The sequence below is a fragment of the Pholis gunnellus genome, assembly GCF_910591455.1.
Source record: "Pholis gunnellus genome assembly, chromosome: 12".
Lineage (NCBI taxonomy): Eukaryota > Metazoa > Chordata > Actinopteri > Perciformes > Pholidae > Pholis > Pholis gunnellus.
Genome location: NC_136539.1, coordinates 16,156,931 through 16,167,338, shown reverse-complemented (window position 1 = coordinate 16,167,338; position 10,408 = coordinate 16,156,931). Strand labels below are relative to the sequence as shown.

Below are 10,408 nucleotides of genomic sequence, written 5' to 3'. Positions count from 1 at the left end.
AGCGGTTGTGTTGCTTGCTGTGGCTCTCTGTCTCACTGCTCCCCTGGTAGTAATATACAAACACACACTGCCGTAGAGGGCCATAGAACCGGCTTTGAAATGAGTCCCATGTGGTATTTAGCGTAGGATACATTAAACACAATATTAGACTACCTTCAAACATGTCAGCACAGTCTGACAATCTTTACAGTAATATATTGTAGGCCAGAGGACAGAAGTGATATTAAGTGCCGTGGTCACGTTGAACATGTTTTTAGTTGTCGGAAGCACACGTGTTTTGCATGGTCGTTATGCACGCCTCACTCTACGTTTAATAAAAATACATGTTAATTAACACACTAATTGTATATGTTAAAATGCTGCGATGCACATAGCATACTAACATGTGTTTGGACAGGCCCTACCTGAGCAACTGAACTCACCTTGTTTCTCATTGCTCCCTAGTTGTATGATTTGCTTTTTGCATTAAAATATCTGTCATAGCAGGCTGTGTTCTCACTGCGTTTGCCTGAAAAGAAGAGGCCTTGTATCGGCATGACAAAGAAAGACCAAATCAGTTAAGGCATGCACTGCTGAACACAGACGAGGTATTTAACAGTACATCTTTGTGTGTGCTGTACATCAAGGTAAAATGTCTCAAGGTGCCACGTTTAAGAGTAGCATTATCCCCAAAACTGAGCCAAACTTATTTATTAGTATTTTTGTCTTCCATGGACAAAAAATTACCTTCAGACATTTGCTGAATCTTTATTGGGCTAACAGTTTCCTTTTAACTCGGCAATATTACACAACTGGTAAATTGGACACGGACTTGGGGATTCTTGTGCACAGCAAGATGATTGTCAGTGAACTCTCCATTCATAAACATTGCTGCTCTTTAAGACTCCTGATGATCAAGTTATGAGTTAAAAAAATAAATAACATGAGCACTGATCTGAAGATTGTTCTTTCCACAGTGGCAGTCAACCACCTACACTCGAACAACAGTGAGCAAGCCCGAGCATAAGCTCTCCATATGTGTCTGCTAGCGAGCGTTTGTGTACGTGTGTGTGTGTGTGTGCGTGTGTGCGCGCTAGGACTGCACTATAGGTATGTGTGCACTGGTGGGTCTGTGCCAGATCACAGGCCAGGGAATGTTCATTAGCTTGCTGGTAGCATAATTGAGTGGTGCTGTTTATATTGCAGCCCACGCTAACCCGTAAAGAAGCTGTGAAAACGCTCGCTCCGTTGTAAAGAGCACCGCCATCTGAAGCTGCACAACGTCTGACTCCGACGGGCCGAGCGTTCAATGCGATGATGCATACGGCGGCTTCTTTTTCACTGTGGCTGTTGAGAAATGCTGCTGAGACAGAGAGAGAGAAAGTCAAAATGAGGGCGAGATAACAGGAGGGACAGAGACAAATAGTGGAGAGAGAGAAAAATCATTTATTCTTTAATGTGTGTGTAAGGCTTCGTTATTACTTTTACTCTTTTCTTCAACTTTTTTTTTAGACTGAAAAGAAATTAAATGCATTGAAGAGGAAGAGGAAATCCACTTCCATAATTTGGAGTTAAAAAGGTTGTGTTCAGAGTTTCACTCTCTTTCTCTCCTTTTTAATCCCCCGGTTGATTTCGTTTTCTTTTTCCATTTACGAATGGAAATTGGGAGTTATTTTGGTCGTCTGCTGTGGAAACACTCGTCTGAAAGAGCCACAGTGCTTCAGTCGGATGTTGTATCCCTCTGAAACACACGCATTCATACAGTATGTATTGTGGATACAGTATTTGCTGCGATAACCTGAGTCATGTAGCGTTTCACTACGATGTAGCAAAAACACACAACTGTTCTTTTGAAAGGTGGTGTGTATTTTACCTTCATAAAGCCGCTTTGAACTGACGATGGCTCTTTGGCTGTATATCCCTTTTCACGCAATGATTTATATAATTCTTAACGAACCAGAATAATTCTTGTTATTGGATCTCAGGGTTGTGGCTTGAAAGAACGAGTCATTAAAAAAGAATAAAGGATGTTGAACTAGGGCAGTGGATGCTAAATAAAGGGTTGTATGCTGACTAGAAACAATACTGGCTCATTATTGTGTGTAAAATAAAACAAACTGGTAGTTTCACTTAATAGACTTTATTGCACCTTTGTCTTTTTGTGTGTTGTTTTGGAGAAGCGATCGGATCATTGAACCTGTTTCTTACTTACAAACACAGACCATTAAACAGCATCATGTCCATTTCTGTCAGAGATAGACCTCTGACTGTGACAGATTTGGCAGTATTTTCATTACATTATGATTAAGAACTGCACACTGATTACGACACCATCTAATTGAAACAATTAACACATGCCGCTCGCTGTTGTACAAACAAAATCATTACAGTGACGGTTAGCAGTCATTTTCAATGTGTGCTAAAGCTGAACAGTTCAGGGCAGCATCTCTCAAACCCCACCCAGCTGAAGAGCGACTTATGTGGGTTCAGAGCCGACCACAGAGACCTGGGAGGACCCAACCAGCTGGCTTCTTGTGCTTCACTTTTCCCAGCATCTCAGCAGTCGCATAGAAACCCACATGCACACATAGAACAGTACCGACAACGAGGCATAAGTATGGCCACAACTCTGGGAATAACCATGCATGAAAGCATGCAAGAATCAAATAGTTTTCGACTCTGAGGATTTTAACCATTCAGTGTTGAGCGAATAACTTGACTGATGTACACTCACGTCATTGTTATGGATGATATGGCGCTTCTCTTTGTCTCCCGGAATTTTTCCCCACCCCAATTACTTGTCTGCTTTCTTTGTCCTGCTGCCTCCTGGGGTGTACATCCTGTTGGCATAAGGAGCGTCAGCTGCTTTTCTAGGAGGGCAGTCTGTTTCTGTTTCACCAAAACACAGGCAGGGACATGACGACTCTTTGTGGAAACCTAGCTAGGACGATTGAGGAAAAGGGGGCTCAAATTGGGCATAATACATGAACTACTCCTTTTAAGTGCCAATAACAGCTGTAGTAGTTATTGAGAGATTTTCTCCCTGCACATAAGGCAGAGCACACACCTAGTTTCTCGAGCTGTGGATTCAATTTTAATTTTGACTCCAGTATTGTTTTTAGTATGTAGATTTGATACCAGCGTTAATACGATTTCTGAGTGATAGAAATTCAATGACAAGAAGTCGCATTTTGTCTAAACAAAGTGAATGTTCGACTTTTGTCCGTCATCATTCGTCAACATAAGGATAATAATGCCTTTTTTGCCATTTAAAGACAAGGCAAATCTGCTGCTAATTGCCCATGGTAATACATTTAGGTATTATTTCTCTGGACGTTGATGTCCTCTGACGATAGCGGATAATATGATTTCCGAATCTCATTCCAGGAAATTTGGAGACGCAAACATTAACTGGATTAAGTTTTCACATTTCACTCTCTTCTTTCTTTCTTTCTTTTGTTTTTTGATTAAGTTGCTTGAATCTAATCGCATCACATCAGAGTTTAATTCCATGCGTTTCCCTTCGATGAATAAACCTGTCCCAGCTAAAAGATCATTTTATGAGTCAAAATAGCCTGCTGTTTCTTCCTGGTTGAAAAATACCAACACATGCTTGTTTTAAGAGGAGAAGGTTGACGAGTTGGCCGTGATCGGTGAGATGTCACAACCTGATTGGAGGCTGGTCGAGCTTTGTCCCAAGATGGTCCATCTTGGTCCATCGTGACTCGGCAACATTTGGTAATGGTAATGGAACCACAAATCACAGCTGCAGAGCTCCAAAAATATCTTGTTCCTGCTTTACTATATTTACCACTTGTGTCACGACATGACTGCCGATCCAATGCCGTCTGGTTGTGACAATTCACCCATTTGGCACTCCCTGCTGAAAAAAATCAAACTTTTTGCACAGCAGATGTCATTTTTCTGACAATCATGAGCTGTGTCATTAGTGGAATCCAGCACCCTCCTGCAAAACACCATTTGATCTGATAAAGAATAGTTCTTGTTCATAACAGCAGGGCAGGCAGGAAGCTGAGCAGGACAACCCACTGAGGTCTTGTATGAAGTTTCCATTCATCAGCCGTTCTGTCTCATGAAGAGCATGGAGTGTTGTACTGGTTCATATACCAACAGTGTGGTGTTACAACACATTAAAAGAAATGGCCATCTTGTATACTCATGATTTCTTTCTTTTGAAATTTCAATTCAAATCAAACTTCACCTCAGTGAGTCTGCAACTTGCTGTAACTCGGTTTATATGGAAGTTTATACTTCTTCTTTCCTTTTCCCTCTAACTTAATGCAATATTTTTTAACATAAGTGATGCTGTTTTTCTGACATATGTGATAATGACTTTGACACAATATTTTTCTTTATATCTGTTCTGCTCGTGTTATATTATATATATATGGTTACAGCTGTTTACACCGGCAGTGTTATGGCTGGACTTAATTCATGCTTTATCTGAGACCCAAAGCTCCCCCCTGCTGGTCCTATGTGGCATTTCCTCTAATTCTATTGCCCTTTCTCTTCAGGGGTACACCATTCAGCCTAATTGGGGAAAAAGACAACATGTGTTCAGACTGAAAAACAAAGTGCTGTACTTGTGGCTACAGGTACCAATGAGAAGCTTACTGTATGCTAAACGGTGTCGGACAGGAGCTTGCAAGGAAAGCTTTAGGAGGAAAAATCCTGATTCTGTCCTGGTCTTGGAGGAGCAGACAAGCTTTTTACCTTCTCAGATATAATTGGGAGTTCGTATGGGAATTTAAAAATTCTGTACTTTGTGCAAAAAGCTGAGGTTTTCCTGATGGAGGTAGAGGTGTAAAGAACACAGCAGCTGTTCTAGGTCTACCACATTTAAGGGCTTTGGATACAGATTGTGCCTCCCTTTTCCTGGACAGAATATCTTGGCATAGCAGGGTCCAGAACAGATTTAAGGATGACATCTCCACCAATTATACACAATGACATCCTTCTATATGTATTGGTCATTGATATCTGACGTGCTCTGGGTGAGCCAAGGAGGAAGCCATTTATATCCATGGCTGCTGCCTCACACTAAAGTACTTTATAATAACAGCTTGCATGTCAAGTTTCGCATTTTAGTGCCCTAGACCTTTACTGATGCTGCTACTCCACAAGGAGTTTGGTCATTTGTTGGCCCCTCGTAACAATTCCCCCGAGATGTTTAGGTAGATACAGGATATGTGAGAGGGACTCCATGTCTCAGCTTTCCCTGGAGTGCGACTATCTTACCCAAACCCTCAGGATTAAGTAACAGAAAATCACTTTCTTGTCCAAATTGATCGTATGACAGGACGGAGTATTGGAAATGTCTGCTGCTCAGTATTTTGACATGGATGATTAATGTAGTCTATTAGTCCAGTGCCATTCACATTGACAGGAACTCATTGCCCTCTTGCTGAGATACCCACAGTGGCCCACAGTGTCTACATGCATCAGGATGTTCAGACTGTTGGCTGTTGGACTAACGCCAACTTGGTGTGCGTCTGCTCCAGTGTATCTGTTAAATGGAGCTTCGTGGGGCGTCCTTTGTGGACGCTGTCGAATGAACGCCGCGCATGTGGCCTCAGCAAGCACACACATGCGCACACACACACACACACGTGCACTCAAGCTCACCCCTTTCTTGCTGTCACTTTATCTCCTCCTCAGTCTCTTCAGTGGACTCTGCTGTTCCCAGCTGGGTGATAGCACAGGGCTTCCTTTAGATCCGCAACTGATTGGAAACCACTCTCAGTCACACTCTCCCACCTCGGCCGCTTCTTACTACTACCGCTGCCTTTTCCCCATCCTTTCCATCTGTCTCAAAGATGTACTGACTGTGTGTGTTTGTATTTGTGTGTGTGTGTGTGTGTGTTAACCAAGGTGCCACCTGCCACTGCACTCCCAAAGTACTGGCAGCCAAATCTAATCTCTCTCCCTGTCTCTCCCTCTCTCTCTCTCTCCCTCTCTCTCTCTCTCTCTCTCTCTCTCTCTCTCTCTCTCTCTATCCCCCTCACTTCTGTTCTTTCCCCTTATCCTCTCTCACCCTTTCAGGTCTCGGATGTTAGCCTTTCTTCTGAGCGGCGGACAACATCCCATCTAGCCAGGTGAGTCTCTCAATGTCTTCCCCCCTCTCTCTCTTTGTTTTGTCATCTCACCCTCTGTCTCTCTCTCTCCCTCTCTCTCTCTTTCCCGCATATGCCTTTGGGTGCTGCTGCAAAGATGCTGCGTCACCGTGCCACTTCCATATAGACACACTTGTAAATTTAGTGCAGGACATATACAACAGATGCATCTCTCCTTTGTCCCATATGCTTCTCTGTCTATCTCTCACCTTGTCATGCTGGGGAACTGTGTGTGTAACTGAATTAGCTTTATGTTTTTGCATGTTTTTATTAATCATCCAAGACCCCAAGCATATGCATTTCTGTCTGACATGGGTTCAGTCATTTTTGTTACGTGAAAACAACAGGCTTAATAGTGGTTTGTGTGCGTGTGAGTGTGTGTGTGTGTGTGTAGACATGTCTAGACACTCGCAGACAGTCATTCCATTGGGTAGATTCACTCTCACGTGGTTCAGGTAAAGAGCGGAAAGCCACAATAGCCCCACTAAACGAGACCGTGTAGATTCATTCTGTTTGTCCAAATGGATTTCTGGTGTTCGAGTCGAATCATCTCTCTGCCAATTGGAAGTGTCAAATAAAAAGTGTTAAGTACAAATTGTCCAGCACCCCATCCCGAGAAAGATGGACTCACCAACCTCAGATTTGTTCTGCCCTTTGATCCCTTCAGTTAAGGCAGCACAATCAGGCTGGTGGATAACGGGCATGTGTAGGTTACAAATATTACCTCAGCTATGTAAGGCTGCCGTAATCTTAAATGAACATCATGTAGGATTTAATGGCATTCATCCAGCCATGTGGTTGCAGATTGCAACCAATTGAATACTGTGTATATATTATGTATAATACTATGTATAACGTGAGGCGACACATGCAGAATTGTGGTAACGCTGTTCAGCTCGCTCAGCTGCCATCCTTATCATAATAATACTACTTTAAGAGCAACGGAGGACAGACTGGTGGTACTAGGCTTTTGCAATCAGCGGCGCACGTGACCGCAGTTTCACAAGCGTATCGTATATGAAAGAGGTTATGGTAGTATGTTCTGATGCATTTACACTTGATTTACAGTTTCTGCTGTGTGTTCTGACATTGAAAATACCGGCACATCCTGTTTAGGGTGCCTAGATTTTACAGGCATTTGGCTGCAGTTATTTAGAAAAATAGAATATGAAGAGTAACTAAAAATACTTGAAATGTATATTTGCCACTATTATGGTGGTGTTCTAAGTAGGAAAGCGCGGATATTAGGCCGATAGAGACTCAAATAGCTTGATCGGATATCGGTGACAGTGGGGCCGATCTATTCAATTCAATCCTTTGTTTGTAAACTATGTATATTGTACACTGGAATTTAAATTTTTGATTTATTTTAATTTGATTTTGATTTATTTTGATTTGTTGTTGCATTTTAAAGATGCATTTGATGATTTTTTACCAACTTCCTGGTGTAAGATTTATTATCTTAATAATAAATAACAATTCAGTACATCAGGACTGTAACAGTCTGATCTGATCCCAGTCACGCATTGAACACAACACAGGGTACTGTTTTTGACCTGAAGTAGGTCATCAGTGCAAAAGTCATTGGTCATCAGTCTGTCATCACCCACTTAACTACACTGTAACAAATTTCCCCGTTAAATTACAGTAAAGAGCTGGCAGCTACAGGCTCCAGCTTCTAACTGTAATTCTACAGCATACCTACTGTAATGTGCAACAACGGTTTCATACTGTAAAAAGTATGACAGTACAGTGCTGTATAGAAAATGCATGAACAGTTCATTACCGTAGAATGTATTTACAGTATGACACTGCTAGAAGCTAATGATTTAAAATGTTACATTTCAAAATAAAACCCCTGAAAATTGCGAGCATAGAAACGACTCAAACAAGAGATGGCCTTACATTAAAAAGCTTTTATTAAAGCCAATGCAGTGTCAAACACATTCAATAACTGACAATTTTACAGTGATCACATTTTTGCAAAATACAAATATTAAAAGCACCATATAAAATTGTATTCATTAAAGTAAATTAGAACAAAAAACATTGTCAGTAATTACGTTATTGTACAATACAATCAGACCAGAACACTGCATCATGTTAAACAGATTCTCAACCGTCTATATACAACTCTTATAGTTTACTAAATGTACCCCGCCTTCAGTATCACTTTTTTATTTAGTTATGGTCATTAGTGTAATAGAAAGCAAGTAAAAGAACAAATCTGGAACTGCACGTTTGAGACAACTCGATAGAACTGAACAGAACGCAATTTTGAAACTTGTTACCTTAAAAGGAAAAAAGAACACCAGCAGTGTGGGCTATCTCTCCTTCCTCCTATGTGGAGATGTGCTGTGGACTACATAAAGCCACACTCAAAGTCCAGGAGGTTTTTTATGAGGGTGGCCACATGGGGATTGACAGCTCCTGCCTTCTTCTGGACCAGCTTCCCTGTCTTTCTGGACACCACCTTCCCCTGGTTGGCCTTTGTCCCCCTTTCCAGGTTGAGCCCAATGAAGCGCCTAAATAACAGAGAAAGCATATATATATTAGGTGTGGTATGTAAAGAGTATTCACACTTAATACTGAACCCCATTGGAATAAACAAATACAAATTACAAGTATTCTGACCTCTGTGTCTACTAACAATGAGAGAATAATCTTATTTTCATCTAACATATGTGTGAATATTTCATATAAGTAAAAAATGTGAACATACAAGGTCTGATTTTTGTTCTACACGTTCTCACATCAAGGCTACAAGCTCAATCATGTTGCAACATATTAACCTTCAGAAAAATATCCAAATAATATTTAAGACTGCAGAAGATTTACCTTTGAACAAACTCCAGTGTCCTTGCAGCTTCCTCTTGGTATTGCAAGTTGAACACATCGTAGCTGGAGAAAACCGCAGCAGCAACGTGATGAAGCTTGGCTGGATGCCTTCACAGACGACGTGGCTTCAATGCTTATCAAGCAGCGTCACCAGCAACTAATGCAGACAACAATTATAGTTAATGTTCTGAAACCATATCAAATATATATATATATATATATTAACTCAGCTTGTTGATTCAATTGCTGAGAAATTCAATCAGGTATCTATGAAAATGAAATAACTCTCGCTGGTAACGCGGTACAACAAAAAAATAACGATATGTTGTCAATCAAGAGCAGGGGTGACCAATACGTCGATCGCGATCGACCGGTCGATCGCGGAGGCAGTGCCGGTAGATCGCATGCCATTCTTTTCTAACACACGGGTCACCACGTATGCACAGTGAACCGCGTGAGCTACTGCAGCAGTCGCTCTCCTGCAAGCACCGCTCGTTAGCATGTTAGCATGCAGTTAACAAGTCACGTTATCGGCAAAAAATCAGTACAATACAATGTAGATTCAACACAAAATGACTGAACACCGTCATGCTAACTTTGATAACATCTAAATTACCTTGTTCAGTGAGCCACAGGGGCAGGATGGACGGTGTCCGCTGCGTGTTTGTAGGCGAGCTGAAGCAGCAGGTGGTGCTCGGTCTGCTTCGGTGCTTCGGTCAGAGTCCGTTGAAAATCGTCTTCTCAAATTCCCTCTTATTATTATTCTTCCATCCTGAATAAAATCACCGGTCTATGATATCTAAAGCTTTCTGTTCATTTTCTTTAGGTTGACTATGTGCTAACTAAGCAGTAGATACTTGATGCCATGTGCTGTTGAAGAGTAAGGGGCGGGCTTAGTCAACTGAAAAAGGAAAAAATACTGTAGTATACTGCAAGATTGGACAGTAGCTGCTGTTAATTTTTTTTTTCTTCCAAGGCCTCAACTTTTGCTGGATTTAACTGTATTCAACTGTATTTACGAAGAACAGTACCTTGCTGTTGAGAATTTCTTGTATTTTTACAGCAATTTGTTACAGTGTACTCAATCTGTGTGTGCTGTGTTTCTGTTACTGTTGGAACATGCTAGCATTGGCGTGAGGGAGATAAAAGGCCCACAAGTGTTTCATAATATACAGATGTTTGACTTAAATGATTAGCCCTTACGCAGCCCCACACACAAGCATTGGCTGCTGCACAACAACTTTTTCAATATAAAAACAGTCCTCTGTGCAAGAACTCTTGAGAATCTCTGCTCCAAGCAGTTTCCTCATCTCTGACAGCACATCAGTGAGGCTTTCCTCATATTTAATTCACTTTTTAACTGACTACAGGTGACGGTATTCACCGGCAGTTTTTCATACGGCTGTCAAATATTTATAACTCTACATTAGATATTCATCATTCAGTTCCTTTCTATA

The 10,408-nt window shown here is 41.3% G+C and overlaps 1 long non-coding RNA gene across 1 annotated transcript; it reads right to left on the bottom strand.

The window, feature by feature from the left end:
* Nucleotides 1-7,828: 7,828 nt before the first annotated feature.
* Nucleotides 7,829-9,762, bottom strand: LOC306704547. The gene is made up of 3 exons (XR_013767314.1): nucleotides 9,568-9,762; nucleotides 8,952-9,108; nucleotides 7,829-8,638 (listed from the first exon to the last, which is right to left on the bottom strand). It is a non-coding gene; the product is annotated as an uncharacterized lncRNA (long non-coding RNA).
* Nucleotides 9,763-10,408: the final 646 nt, after the last annotated feature.